Genomic DNA, 14237 nt, shown 5'->3' on the forward strand with positions numbered 1-14237 from the left:
TCTGTTTCCACTTCTTTTTTCTTGATCCCCTCCCGTCTATACCCTTGTGCACTATCCTGACTTCTCCTCCCGTCTGCTTACTTTGTGCCTTCCAATGCACAATGCAAACTACAGGTAGTGCTGCAGGGCCCACACCCTTTTACTTGCCTTACAGAGCAGCTCTTGAGCTGTTACAGTGCCCAGCTGCTGCAAGAAATCAGCGTGAATGCTTCAGGGGCTGGGGCATGGCCAACATGAGCCCCACACCGAAGGAGGGTGGGGGTGTTTAATGCGAACTAGGGGTCTTGCACAATGCGAACTACAGGTAGTGCTGCAGGGCCCACACCCTTTTACTTGCCTTACAGAGCAGCTCTGGAGCTGTTACAGTGCCCAGCTGCTGCAAGAAATCAGCTTGAATCCTTCAGGGGCTGGGGCATAGCCAACATGAGCCCCACACCGACAGAGGGTGGAGGTGTTTAATGCGAACTAGGGGTCATCCAAGTGCCGCAAAAGGCCGCCATGCCCTGCACGCCCCTTTTCTCTTTTCATATGCAGACGAGGGTTGAAGCCAACTTTGACCCACTGCTTGGATGACATCGCCATATGCAAATCCATCTGCTGCAGGCCTTCCCCCAGGAATGCTTGCACTAGTTGTTGCATTTGGTTTGTTGTTTGGGGGTGCTTCAGTATTAGGCAGCCTTCTGCCCTCCCATGTTCATCTGAAAATATGTGTTCTCCCTGCAGTTGTTGTCCCCAGATGAGAGTTCCCTTGTGCTGCCTCAGTTGAATCTCCTTTACTTGACAGAGATGTGCCTGAGCAGCGGCCCTCCCCAGCCCTATCCCAAATCATACTTATTTTGCATAGGAGATACCATGGTCATGAAGACTGTTCTCCCAGGGTGCGGTTCATTCATTGCATTCTGGGTATGCTGACCCCTGTGATTTCCCCAAATGTGGGAAACTCGACTGCATTATTTAATGCGAACTAGGGGTCATCCAAGCACCGCAAAAGGCCGCCATGCCCTGCATACCCCTTTTCTCTTTTCATAAGCAGACGAGGTTTGAAGCCAACCTTGACCCACTGCTTGGATGACATCACTTGCTGCCTTTCCAATGAAGCAAGTTTAATTTAATAATAGGTGAAAAACCATCCCTACAAAGGTGTTAATAAGATACTTGGCTTTGTGGACACTTTTCAGAGCACAAATTTGTTAGCATAAAAATAAAGCCAGAAAATGAAGAGCTGTTTAATCACTCAATTGGATTTTTCTGCCAGCATATTTCTTTTTCTCTGCAACCCACTGCTAAATTGTGCTTCGTGGCTGTTTTTTTTATAAAATCACTTAATCAAATCTAACTCTGATTACATCAGAGAAGGCCAGGTACCCTACACCATAACAGGGGTTTTCGAAATTTTGACTTGTCTACTTAAAGATCACCAAAATCTGATAACAAGGTCAATTACGTCCCTAGGTGGGATTGAACCACCAACCTTTTGGTTAACAACTGAACACGCTAACTGTTTGTGCCTCAGAGACACTTTGCGAAAGTACATACTGACAAAGGCTAATAAGCATTCATCTAGAACGTTTCCTAGAAAAACTTTAAAAAGTCAATAATCTGGAGAGTTTTTGTAAGATGTTTCTTCCATCAACCAATGAAGAAACACATTGGTACTTTCCCATGATGAGTGAGTGCTTCAGGATCTCTTGCACTTACATGTGCAGCAGAGTACTGTAATGGAAGCATGCTGGGTCCATAACCCAGAGGTAGGCAGATTGAAACTATCCTCTGCTATATGCATTGTTTTTTGTTAATTAAAGTAATCCAAAACTGGGATTGATATTTTTGCTCTTTTATTTTTACTTAAAGTACAATAACTTTTACCATTTTAATTTGTTTTAATAGTATATTGACAGTATTGTTTTCTTTCAAAAATCCACTTAATTTTCTTTACCCTATTATTAAAATGGTAATTGACAAAAACAAACTACATTGTCACCAGAAGAGCAGTACAAAATATACAAGTGATATATTAAAATCATCTTTCCAGCTTTAATTTCAATGATGCCTTGGTGCAACAATTTTGTGAGAAACATCTTCACCCATAAAGAAAGATTTTCTTAATTCCTTACCTGTGTGCTGATTAGATATCACCTTGTTTTCACATTAAACAGACTTCCCCATGAGGAAGCAGCAAGGATGCAGTGACGTTTATGTTTCCTGGTGTCAACCTGTATTATTTCAGTAGACATTGAAATGAGGATGCATCTTGCTTCCTTTCCAATGAAGCAAGTTTAATTCAGTAATAGGTGGATAATCATTCCTACAAAGGTGTTAATCAGAGACTTGGCTTTGTGGACACTTTTCAGAGAGCAAATTTGTTAGCATAAACATAAAATCAGAAAATGAAGAGCTGTTTAATCACTCAATTGGACTTTTCTGCCAGCATAATTTTTTTTCTCTGCAACCCACTGCTAAATTGTGCTTCCTAGCTGTTTTTTATAAAATCACTTAATCAAATCTAACTCTGATTACATCAGAGAAGGCCGGGTACCCTACACCATAAGAGGGGGTTTGAAATTTTGACTTGTCTACTTAAAGATCACCAAAATCTGATAACAAGGTCAATTACGTCCCTGGGTGGGATTGAATCACCAACCTTTAGGTTAATAGCCATACACACTGACTGATTGCGCCACAGCGACACTTTGCAAAAGTACATACTGACAAAGGCTAATAAGCATTCATCTAGAACGTTTCCTAGAAAAACTTTAAAAAGTCAATAATCTGGAGAATTTTTGTAAGAAACACATTGGTACTTTCCCATGATGAGTGAGTGCTTCAGGATCTCTTGCACTTACATGGGCTATTAACCAAAAGGTTCCCACCCAGTGATGTAATTGACCTTGTGATCAGATTTTGGTGATCTTTAAGTAGACAAGTCAAAATTTCAAACCCCCTCTTATGGTGTAGGGTACCTGGCCTTCTCTGACGTAATCAGAGTTAGATTTAATTAAGGTGCGCAAGGACATAGAAGGGAGCGGTTTAAGAAAAGAGAAGTGGAAACAGACAGCAAACTAGGCTGGAGAGAGACCTGAGACAAAGAGATCTGAATTATACGAGAGCCGACCAGGGGAAACACAAATTATGCAGTCAAGTTTCCCACATTTGGGGAAATCGCAGGAGCAGCACACCCAGAGTGCAATGGGTGAGCCTTGCCCTGGGAGAAGCACCTTCATGATCATAGTATCTCACCTGGCAGGTAAGTAGGAGTTGGGCTAGTGCTGGGGAGGGTCGCTGCTCGGGTACGCCCCTGTCAAGTGAAGGAGATCCAACTGAGGCAGCACAAGGGAACTCTCGAAAGAAGAACAAGGCTAGAGGAAGATCTGAGACAAAGAAATCTGACTTTTACCAGAGCTGACCAGAGGAAAGCACAAACACAGTCCCCCACTACCACCAGGAAACATTAACGCCACTGCATCCTTGCTGCTTTCTCATGTGGAAGTCTATTTAATGTGAAAACAAGGTGCTATCTAATTAGCACACAGAAAAGAAAATTAAGTGAATTTTTGAAAGAAAACAATACTGTCAATATACTATTAAAACAAATTAAAATGGTAAAAGTTATTGTACTTTAAGTAAAAATAAAAGAGCAAAAATGTCAATCCCAGTTTTGGATTACTTTAATTAACAAAAAAAATGCATATAGCAGAGGATAGTTTCAATCTGCCTACCTCTGGGTTATGGACCCAGCATGCTTCCATTACAGTACTCTGCTGCACATGTAAGTGCAAGAGATCCTGAAGCACTCACTCATCATGGGAAAGTACCAATGTGTTTCTTCATTGGTTGATGGAAGAAACATCTTACAAAAACTCTCCACATTATTGACTTTTTAAAATGTTTCTAGGAAACGTTCTAGATGAATGCTTATTAGCCTTTTTCAGTATATGCTTTTGCAAAGTGTCGCTGTGGCGCAATCAGTTAGTGTGTAAGGCTATTAACCAAAAAGTTGGTGGTTCAATCCCACCCAGGGACGTAATTGACCTTGTTATCAGATTTTGGTGATCTTTATGTAGACAAGTAAAAATGTCAAACCCCCTCTTATGGTGTAGGGTACCTGGCCTTCTCTGATGTAATCAGAGTTAGATTTGATTCAGTGATTTTATAAAAAACAGCTAGGAAGCACAATTTAGCAGTGGGTTGCAGAGAAAAAGAAATATGCTGGCAAAAAAATCCAATTGAGTGATTAAACAGCTCTTCATTTTCTGGCTTTATTTTTATGCTAACAAATTTGTTCTGTGAAAAGTGTCCACAAAGCCAAGTCTCTGATTAACACCTTTGTAGGGATGGTTTTTCACCTATTACTAAATTAAACTTGCTTCATTGGAAAGGCAGCAAGATGCATCCTCATTTCAATATCTACAGAAATAATACAGGTTGACACCAGGAAACATTAACGCCACTGCAAACTTGCTGCTTTCTCATGTGGAAGTCTGTTTAATGTGAAAACAAGGTGATATCTAATTAGCACACAGGTAAGGAATTAAGAAAATCTTTATTTAAGGGTGAAGATGTTTCTCACAAAATCGTTGCCCCAATGCATCATTGAAATTCAAGCTGGAAAGATGATTTTAATATATCACTTGTACATTTTGTATTGCTCTTCTGGTGACAATGTAGTTTGTTTTTGTCAATTACCATTTTAATAATCGGGTAAAGAAAATTAATTGGATTTTTGAAAGAAAACAATACTGTCAATATACTATTAAAACAAATTAAAATGGTAAAAGTTATTGTACTTTAAGTAAAAATAAAAGAGCAAAAATATCAATCCCAGTTTTGGATTACTTTAATTAACAAAAAAAAATGCATATAGCAGAGGATAGTTTCAATCTGCCTACCTCTGGGTTATGGACCCAGCATGCTTCCATTACAGTACTCTGCTGCACATGTAAGTGCAAGAGGTCCTGAAGCACTCACTTATCATGGGAAAGTACCAATGTGTTTCTTCATTGGTTGATGGAAGAAACATCTTACAAAAACTCTCCACATTATTGACTTTTTAAAATGTTTCTAGGAAGCGTTCTAGATGAATGCTTATTAGCCTTTGTCAGTATGTACTTTTGCAAAGTGTCGCTGTGGCGCAATCAGTTAGTGTGTATGGTTATTAACCAAAAGGTTGGTGGTTCAATCCCACCCAGGGAAGTAATTGACCTTGTTATCAGATTTTGGTGATCTTTAAGTAGACAAGTCAAAATTTCAAACCCCCTGTTATGGTGTAGGGTACCTGGCCTTCTCTGATGTAATCAGAGTTAGATTTGATTCAGTGATTTTATAAAAACAGCTAGGAAGCACAATTTAGCAGTGGGTTGCAGAGAAAAAGAAATATGCTGGCAAAAAAATCCAATTGAGTGATTAAACAGCTCTTCATTTTCTGGCTTTATTTTTATGCTAACAAATTTGTTCTCTGAAAAGTGTCCACAAAGCCAAGTCTCTGATTAACACCTTTGTAGGGATGGTTTTTCACCTATTACTAAATTAAACTTGCTTCATTGGAAAGGCAGCAAGATGCATCCTCATTTCAATGTCTACTGAAATAATACAGGTTGACACCAGGAAACATTAACGCCACTGCATCCTTGCTGCTTTCGCATGTTGAAGTCTGTTTAATGTGAAAACAAGGTGATATCTAATTAGCACACAGGTAAGGAATTAAGAAAATCTTTATTCAAGGGTGAAGGTGTTTCTCACAAAATCGTTACCCCAATGCATCATTGAAATTCAAGCTGGAAAGATGATTTTAATATATCACTTGTACATTTTGTATTGCTCTTCTGGTGACAATGTAGTTTGTTTTTGTCAATTACCATTTTAATAATAGGGTAAAGAAAATTAAGTGGATTTTTGAAAGAAAACAATACTGTCAATATACTATTAAAACAAATTAAAAAGGTAAAAGTTATTGCACTTTAAGTAAAAATAAAAGAGCAAAAATATCAATCCCAGTTTTGGATTACTTTAATTAACAAAAAAAATGCATATAGCAGAGGATAGTTTCAATCTGCCTACCTCTGGGTTATGGGCCCAGCATTTTTCCATTGCAGTACTCTGCTGCACATGTAAGTGCAAGAGATCCTGAAGCACTCACTCATCATGGGAAAGTACCAATGTGTTTCTTCGTTGGTTGATGGAAGAAACATCTTACAAAAACTCTCCAGATTATTGACTTTTTAAAGTTTTTCTAGGAAACGTTCTAGATGAATGCTTATTAGCCTTTGTCAGTATGTACGTTTGTAAAGTGTCTCTGTGGCGCAATCTGTTGGTGTGTTTGGTTATTAATCACAGGGTTGGTGGTTCAATCCCACGCAGGGATGTAATTGACCTTGTTATCAGATTTTGGTGATCTTTAAGTAGACAAGTCAAAATTTCAAACCCCCTTCTTATGGTGTAGGGTACCTGGCCTACTCTGATGTAATCAGAGTTAGATTTGAATCAGTGATTTTATAAAAAAAACAGCTAGGAAGCACAATTTAGCAGTGGGTTGCAGAGAAAAAGAAATATGCTGGCAGAAAAATCCAATTGAGTGATTAAACAGCTCTTCATTTTCTGGCTTTATTTTTATGCTAACGAATTTGTTCTCTGAAAAGTGTCCACAAAGCCAAGTATCTGATTAACATATTTGTAGGGATGGTTTTTCACCTATTACTAAATTAAACTTGCTTCATTGGAAAGGCAGCAAGATGCATCCTCATTTCAATATCTACTGAAATAATACAGGTTGACACCAGGAAACATTAACGCCACTGCATCCTTGCTGCTTTCTCATGTGGAAGTCTGTTTAATGTGAAAACAAGGTGATATCTAATTAGCACACAGGTAAGGAATTAAGAAAATCTTTATTTAAGGGTGAAGATGTTTCTCACAAAATCGTTGCCCCAATGCATCATTGAAATTCAAGCTGGAAAGATGATTTTAATATATCACTTGTACATTTTGTATTGCTCTTCTGGTGACAATGTAGTTTGTTTTTGTCAATTACCATTTTAATAATCGGGTAAAGAAAATTAATAGGATTTTTGAAAGAAAACAATACTGTCAATATACTATTAAAACAAATTAAAATGGTAAAAGTTATTGTACTTTAAGTAAAAATAAAAGCTAAAATATCAATCCCAGTTTTGGATTACTTTAATGAACAAAAAAAAAATGCATATAGCAAAGGATAGTTTCAATCTGCCTACCTCTGGGTTATGGGCCCAGCATGCTTCCATTGCAGTACTCTGCTGCACATGTAAGTGCAAGAGATCCTGAAGCACTCACTCATCATGCGAAAGTACCAATGTGTTTCTTCATTGGTTGCTGGAAGAAACATCTTACAAAAACTCTCCAGATTATTGACTTTTTAAAGTTTTTCTAGGAAACGTTCTAGATGAATGCTTATTAGTCTTTGTCAGTATGTACTTTTCGCAAAGTGTCTCTGTGGCGCAATCGGTTAGTGTGTTCAGCTATTAATCAAAAGGTTGGTGGTTCAATCCCATCCAGGGACGTAACTGACCTTGTGATCAGATTTTGGTAATATTTAAGTAGACAAGTCAAAATTGCAAACCCCCTCTTATGGTGTAGGGTACCTGGCCTTCTCTGATGTAATCAGAGTTAGATTTGATTAAGTGATTTTATAAAAAAACAGCTAGGAAGCACAATTTAGCAGTGGGTTGCAGAGAAAAAGAAAAATGCTGGCAGAAAAATCCAATTAAGTGATTAAACAGCTCTTCATTTTCTGGCTTTATTTTTATGATTACAAATTTGTTCTCTGAAAAGTGTCCACAAAGCCAAGTATCTGATTAACATCTTTGTAGGGATGGTTTTTCACCTATTACTAAATTAAACTTGCTTCATTGGAAAGGCAGCAAGATGCATCCTCATTTCAATATCTACGGAAATAATACAGGTTGACACCAGGAAACATTAACGCCACTGCATCTTTGCTGTTTTCTCATGTGGAAGTCTGTTTAATGTGAAAACAAGGTGATATCTAATTAGCACACAGGTAAGGAATTAAGAAAATCTTTATTTAAGGGTGAAGATGTTTCTCACAAAATCGTTGCCCCAATGCATCATTGAAATTCAAGCTGGAAAGATGATTTTAATATATCACTTGTACATTTTGTATTGCTCTTCTGGTGACAATGTAGTTTGTTTTTGTCAATTACCATTTTAATAATCGGGTAAAGAAAATTAAGTGGATTTTTGAAAGAAAACAATACTGTCAATATACTCTTAAAACAAATTAAAATGGTAAAAGTTATTGTACTTTAAGTAAAAATAAAAGAGCAAAAATATCAATCCCAGTTTTGGATTACTTTAATTAACAAAAAAAAATGCATATAGCAGAGGATAGTTTCAATCTGCCTACCTCTGGGTTATGGACCCAGCATGCTTCCATTACAGTACTCTGCTGCACATGTAAGTGCAAGAGGTCCTGAAGCACTCACTTATCATGGGAAAGTACCAATGTGTTTCTTCATTGGTTGATGGAAGAAACATCTTACAAAAACTCTCCACATTATTGACTTTTTAAAATGTTTCTAGGAATCGTTCTAGATGAATGCTTATTAGCCTTTGTCAGTATGTACTTTTGCAAAGTGTAGCTGTGGCGCAATCAGTTAGTGTGTAAGGCTATTAACCAAAAGGTTGGTTGTTCAATCCCACCCAGGGACTTAATTGACCTTGTTATCAGATTTTGGTGATCTTTAAGTAGACAAGTCAAAATTTCAAACCCCCTGTTACGGTGTAGGGTACCTGGCCTTCTCTGATGTAATCAGAGTTAGATTTGATTCAGTGATTTTATAAAAACAGCTAGGAAGCACAATTTGGCAGTGGGTTGCAGAGAAAAAGAAATATGCTGGCAGAAAAATCCAATTGAGTGATTAAACAGCTCTTCATTTTCTGGCTTTATTTTTATACTAACTAATTTGTTCTCTGAAAAGTGTCCACAAAGCCAAGTATCTGATTAACATATTTGTAGGGATGGTTTTTCACCTATTACTAAATTAAACTTGCTTCATTGGAAAGGCAGCAAGATGCATCCTCATTTCAATATCTACTGAAATAATACAGGTTGATACCAGGAAACATTAACGCCACTGCATCCTTGCTGCTTTCTCATGTGGAAGTCTGTTTAATGTGAAAACAAGGTGATATCTAATTAGCACACAGGTAAGGAATTAAGAAAATCTTTATTTAAGGGTGAAGATGTTTCTCACAAAATCGTTGCCCCAATGCATCATTGAAATTCAAGCTGGAAAGATGATTTTAATATATCACTTGTACATTTTGTATTGCTCTTATGGTGACAATGTAGTTTGTTTTTGTCAATTACCATTTTAATAATAGGGTAAAGAAAATTAAGTGGATTTTTGAAAGAAAACAATACTGTCAATATACTATTAAAACAAATTAAAATGGTAAAAGTTATTGTACTTTAAGTAAAAATAAAAGCAAAAATATCAATCCCAGTTTTGGATTACTTTAATGAACAAAAAAAAAAATTCATATAGCAAAGGATAGTTTCAATCTGCCTACCTCTGGGTTATGGGCCCAGCATGCTTCCATTGCAGTACTCTGCTGCACATGTAAGTGCAAGAGATCCTGAAGCACTCACTCATCATGCGAAAGTACCAATGTGTTTCTTCATTGGTTGCTGGAAGAAACATCTTACAAAAACTCTCCAGATTATTGACTTTTTAAAGTTTTTCTAGGAAACGTTCTAGATGAATGCTTATTAGTCTTTGTCAGTATGTGCTTTTTGCAAAGTGTCGCTGTGGCGCAATCAGTTAGTGTGTAAGGCTGTTAACCAAAAGGTTGGTGGTTCAATCCCACCCAGGGACTTAATTGACCTTGTTATCAGATTTTGGTGATATTTAAGTAGACAAGTCAAAATTGCAAACCCCCTCTTATGGTATAGGGTACCTGGCCTTCTCTGATGTAATCAGAGTTAGATTTGATTAAGTGATTTTATAAAAAAACAGCTAGGAAGCACAATTTAGCAGTGGGTTGCAGAGAAAAAGAAAAATGCTGGCAGAAAAATCCAATTGAGTGATTAAACAGCTCTTCATTTTCTGGCTTTATTTTTATGATTACAAATTTGTTCTCTGAAAAGTGTCCACAAAGCCAAGTATCTGATTAACATCTTTGTAGGGATGATTTTTCACCTATTACTAAATTAAACTTGCTTCATTGGAAAGGCAGCAAGATGCATCCTCATTTCAATATCTACGGAAATAATACAGGTTGACACCAGGAAACATTAACGCCACTGCATCTTTGCTGTTTTCTCATGTGGAAGTCTGTTTAATGTGAAAACAAGGTGATATCTAATTAGCACACAGGTAAGGAATTAAGAAAATCTTTATTTAAGGGTGAAGATGTTTCTCACAAAATCGTTGCCCCAATGCATCATTGAAATTCAAGCTGGAAAGATGATTTTAATATATCACTTGTACATTTTGTATTGCTCTTCTGGTGACAATGTAGTTTGTTTTTGTCAATTACCATTTTAATAATCGGGTAAAGAAAATTAATTGGATTTTTGAAAGAAAACAATACTGTCAATATACTATTAAAACAAATTAAAATGGTAAAAGTTATTGTACTTTAAGTAAAAATAAAAGAGCAAAAATATCAATCCCAGTTTTGGATTACTTTAATTAACAAAAAAAAATGCATATAGCAGAGGATAGTTTCAATCTGCCTACCTCTGGGTTATGGACCCAGCATGCTTCCATTACAGTACTCTGCTGCACATGTAAGTGCAAAAGATCCTGAAGCACTCACTCATCATGGGAAAGTACCAATGTGTTTCTTCATTGGTTGATGGAAGAAACATCTTACAAAAACTCTCCACATTATTGACTTTTTAAAATGTTTCTAGGAATCGTTCTAGATGAATGCTTATTAGCCTTTGTCAGTATGTACTTCTGCAAAGTGTCGCTGTGGCGCAATCAGTTAGTGTGTAAGGCTGTTAACCAAAAGGTTGGTGGTTCAATCCCACCCAGGGACTTAATTGACCTTGTTATCAGATTTTGGTGATCTTTAAGTAGACAAGTCAAAATTTCAAACCCCCTGTTATGGTGTAGGGTACCTGGCCTTCTCTGATGTAATCAGAGTTAGATTTGATTCAGTGATTTTATAAAAACAGCTAGGAAGCACAATTTAGCAGTGGGTTGCAGAGAAAAAGAAATATGCTGGCAGAAAAATCCAATTGAGTGATTAAACAGCTCTTCATTTTCTGGCTTTATTTTTATGCTAACAAATTTGTGCTCTGAAAAGTGTCCACAAAGCCAAGTATCTGATTAACACCTTTGTAGGGATGGTTTTTCACCTATTATTAAATTAAACTTGCTTCATTGGAAAGGCAGCAAGTGATGTCATCCAAGCAGTGGGTCAAAGTTGGCTTCAAACCTCGTCTGCTTATGAAAAGAGAAAAGGGGTATGCAGGGCATGGCGGCCTTTTGCGGTGCTTGGATGACCCCTAGTTCGCATTAAATAATGCAGTCGAGTTTCCCACATTTGGGGAAATCACAGGGGTCAGCATACCCAGAATGCAATGAATGAACCGCACCCTGGGAGAACAGTCTTCATGACCATGGTATCTCCTATGCAAAATAAGTATGATTTGGGATAGGGCTGGGGAGGGCCGCTGCTCAGGCACATCTCTGTCAAGTAAAGGAGATTCAACTGAGGCAGCACAAGGGAACTCTCATCTGGGGACAACAACTGCAGGGAGAACACATATTTTCAGATGAACATGGGAGGGCAGAAGGCTGCCTAATACTGAAGCACCCTCAAACAACAAACCAAATGCAACAACTAGTGCAAGTATTCCTGGGGGAAGGCCTGCAGCAGATGGATTTGCATATGGCGATGTCATCCAAGCAGTGGGTCAAAGTTGGCTTCAACCCTCGTCTGCATATGAAAAGAGAAAAGGGGCGTGCAGGGCATGGCGGCCTTTTGCGGCACTTGGATGACCCCTAGTTCGCATTAAACACCTCCACCCTCCGTCGGTGTGGGGCTCATGTTGGCTATGCCCCAGCCCCTGAAGGATTCAAGCTGATTTCTTGCAGCAGCTGGGCACTGTAACAGCTCCAGAGCTGCTCTGTAAGGCAAGTAAAAGGGTGTGGGCCCTGCAGCACTACCTGGAGGGGGGAGGTGTTTAATGCGAACTAGGGGTCATCCAAGCACTGCAAAAGGCCGCCATGCCCTGCATGCCCCTTTTCTCTTTTCATATGCAGATGAGGGTTCCAGTCAACTTTGGCCCACTGCTTGGATAACATCACCGTATGCAAATCCGTCTTCTGCAGACCTTCCCCCAGGAATGCTTGTACTAGTTGTTGCATTTGGTTTGTTGTTTGGGGTGCTTCAGTATTAGGCAGCCTTCTGCTCTCCCATGTTCATCTGAAAATATGTGTTCTCCCTGCAGTTGTTGTCCCCAGATGAGAGTTCCCTTGTGCTGCCTCAGTTGAATCTCCTTAACTTGACAGAGATGTGCCTGAGCAGCGGCCCTCCCCAGCCCTATCCCAAATCATACTTATTTTGCATAGGAGATACCATGGTCATGAAGATTGTTCTCCCAGGGTGAGGTTCATTCATTGCATTCTGGGTATGCTGACCCCTGTGATTTCCCCAAATGTGGGAAACTCGACTGCATTATTTGTGGTAGTGGGGGACTGTGTTTGTGCTTTCCTCTGGTCAGCTCTGGTAAAAGTCAGATTTCTTTGTCTCAGATCTTCCTCTAGCCTTGTTCTTTTTTCGAGAGTTTCCTTGTGCTGCCTCAGTTGGATCTCCTTCACTTGACAGGGGGGTGCCCGAGCAGCGACCCTCCCCAGCTCAAGCCCAACTCCTACTTACCTGCCAAGTGAGATACTATGATCAGGAAGGTGCTTCTCCCAGGGCAAGGCTCACCCATTGCACTCTGGGTGTGCTGCTCCTACGATTTCCCCAAATGTGGGACACTTGACTGCATAATTTGTGTTTCCTCTGGTCGGCTACTCGTATAATTCAGATCTCTTTGTCTCAGGTCTCTCTCCAGCCTAGTTTGCTGTCTGTTTCCACTTCTCTTTTCTTGAGCCCCTGCCTTCTATGCCCTTGTGCACTCTCCTGACTTCTCCTGTCTGCTTACTTTGTGCCTTCCAACGCACAATGCAAACTACAGGTAGTGCTGCAGGGCCAACACCCTTTTACTTGCCTTACAGAGCAGCTCTGGAGCTGTTACAGTGCCCAGCTGCTGCAAGAAATCAGCTTGAATGCTTCAGGGGCTGGGGCATAGCCAACATGAGCAGCAAGATGCAGCACTGGACTATTAGTAATGTACTGTTGTATGCTGAGCACCACAATGCAGCACAAGACAATGAGCAGTGATACTGAGCACTGATGAGGATACTACTGAGAACTGACACTGAGCAGGAGAGACACACTACTAGTATTACTGAGCAGCAATAAGTAACCACTGATACTGGGCACTGATATTGAGATTTCCACTGAGAGAACATAGCCACGTCCTCTCCGCTCTCTCTTCAATGCACGAGTAAAAATGGCGGCAACGCGCAGCTCTTTATATGGAATCCGAATCTCGCGAGAATCCGACAGCGGGATGATGACATTTTCCCTTGTTCAGGTTTTCCGAGTCAGGCGGGAACAACCGAGCCTGCCTCGGACCAGTGTAAACCACGTGGAGTTCGTAGGGAATTCGGTTCTCGGAGAACCGAACCCGCTCCTCTATATATACTATATTACTATGTTACTGTAGTATACAGAACACCACAATGCAATGAGCAGTGATAGTGAGCACTGATGAGGATACTAGAACTGACACTGAGCAGCAAGATGCAGCACTGGACTATTAGTAATGTACTGTAGTATGCTGAGCACCACAATGCAGCACAAGACAATGAGCAGTGATACTGAGCACTGATGAGGATACTACTGAGAACTGACACTGAGCAGGAGAGACACACTACTAGTATTACTGAGCAGCAATAAGTAACCACTGATACTGAGCACTGATATTGAGATTTCCACTGAGAGAACATAGCCACGTCCTCTCCGCTCTCTCTTCAATGCACGAGTAAAAATGGCAGCAACGCGCAGCTCTTTATATGGAATCCGAATCTCGCAAGAATCCGACAGCGGGATGATGACATTTTCCCTTGTTCAGGTTTTCCGAGTCAGGCGGGAACAACCGAGCCTGCCTCGGA

The 14237-nt window shown here is 39.5% G+C and overlaps 3 non-coding genes and 2 pseudogenes across 3 annotated transcripts; 3 read left to right on the forward strand and 2 right to left on the reverse strand.

Moving 5' to 3' along the window:
- Positions 1–827: 827 nt before the first annotated feature.
- LOC135037243 (U1 spliceosomal RNA) lies at positions 828–1006 on the forward strand (annotated as a pseudogene).
- A 2083-nt stretch (positions 1007–3089) lies between these two features.
- Positions 3090–3252, reverse strand: LOC135037180 (U1 spliceosomal RNA). Its single transcript, XR_010231771.1, has one exon. It is a non-coding gene; the product is annotated as a U1 spliceosomal RNA (small nuclear RNA).
- An 8225-nt stretch (positions 3253–11477) lies between these two features.
- On the reverse strand, positions 11478–11656 carry LOC135037244 (U1 spliceosomal RNA; annotated as a pseudogene).
- Positions 11657–12567: 911 nt separating this feature from the next.
- LOC135037201 (U1 spliceosomal RNA) lies at positions 12568–12731 on the forward strand. The gene has a single exon (XR_010231787.1). It is a non-coding gene; the product is annotated as a U1 spliceosomal RNA (small nuclear RNA).
- Positions 12732–12883: 152 nt separating this feature from the next.
- Positions 12884–13047, forward strand: LOC135037217 (U1 spliceosomal RNA). The gene has a single exon (XR_010231799.1). It is a non-coding gene; the product is annotated as a U1 spliceosomal RNA (small nuclear RNA).
- The last annotated feature ends 1190 nt before the right edge of the window (positions 13048–14237 follow it).

Source organism: Pseudophryne corroboree, unplaced genomic scaffold, assembly GCF_028390025.1.
Source record: "Pseudophryne corroboree isolate aPseCor3 unplaced genomic scaffold, aPseCor3.hap2 scaffold_670, whole genome shotgun sequence".
NCBI lineage: Eukaryota > Metazoa > Chordata > Amphibia > Anura > Myobatrachidae > Pseudophryne > Pseudophryne corroboree.